The 783-nt window shown below is 70.8% G+C and overlaps 1 protein-coding gene across 1 annotated transcript in view; it reads left to right on the top strand.

Moving 5' to 3' along the window:
• The window catches only part of PKP4 (plakophilin 4), a 57026-nt gene that overhangs the window by 51755 nt on the left and 4488 nt on the right, over positions 1-783 (top strand). The gene's annotated exons all lie outside the window — the stretch shown is intronic.

The following is a 783-nucleotide window of genomic DNA, read 5'->3' as shown; positions in this document are numbered from 1 at the left end:
GTGTGAGGTTCCCGGCGGTTCCCGGCGCTGCCGCCCGGGTCGGTGTGCGGTTCCCGGCGCTCCCGGGCCCCGGTGCGCCGTTCCCGGTCCCGCCATGGCGCGGAGGAGGCGCGTCCCTCCCGCAGGTAGGGGCCGGGGTCGCTCCGGGGGCAGTGTGAGGTGCTCTCCCGCTGCTCCGTCCTGGACAGACGCGGCTCCTCCGCGGGGAGCAGCGGCCGTGCGGGAGGGGGGGTGGCGGACGCGGGTTCGTGGTGCGAGGCCCGCTCGCCCCGGCCGGTCCCGCGCTCGCCCCGGCAGGTCCCGCACCCCCCCGTCTCTGGCGCACTCGGTGTGCGGGAGCGGGGCTGCGCCCCTCGGGGATCGGGAGCGACGGGGACAGAACGGGCGTCCTGCTATAGTGAAATACCTGTTTAGAGTGCCAGTCTTATTCCTCGCCTCCTGTCGTAACGTGAAAAACTTCCTTTCCCCTCTCTGGTGGCACTGAGGGAGCCTTCGAGCGCAGCCGCCTGCTCCCGCCGCCGCGCTCCGGTGCGAGGGTTCTGTGGAGTAGTAGCGGGTTGTGAGGGGGCTGTAGCGGGTGTTTCAGCGCATACCAGGGTTTTTGAGGAGCCTGTAGATGCGTACAGCGTGTGAGCAGCCCCTGGGCCAGCCCGGGAGCTGTGTGGAGCACACGAGTGCCTGCGCTGTGTCCCGCCTGTCCTGGGCACGGCGGAGCTGCTGCAGGCTCACCTGTGGGGCTGAGGGACAGTCCCTGCAGGGACAGCCCTTAGAGCTGAGGGACAC

Source organism: Corapipo altera, unplaced genomic scaffold (genome assembly GCF_003945725.1).
Source record: "Corapipo altera isolate COAL_440 unplaced genomic scaffold, ASM394572v1 68, whole genome shotgun sequence".
NCBI classification, from domain to species: domain Eukaryota; kingdom Metazoa; phylum Chordata; class Aves; order Passeriformes; family Pipridae; genus Corapipo; species Corapipo altera.
This window is presented reverse-complemented; position numbering and strand designations above follow the sequence as displayed.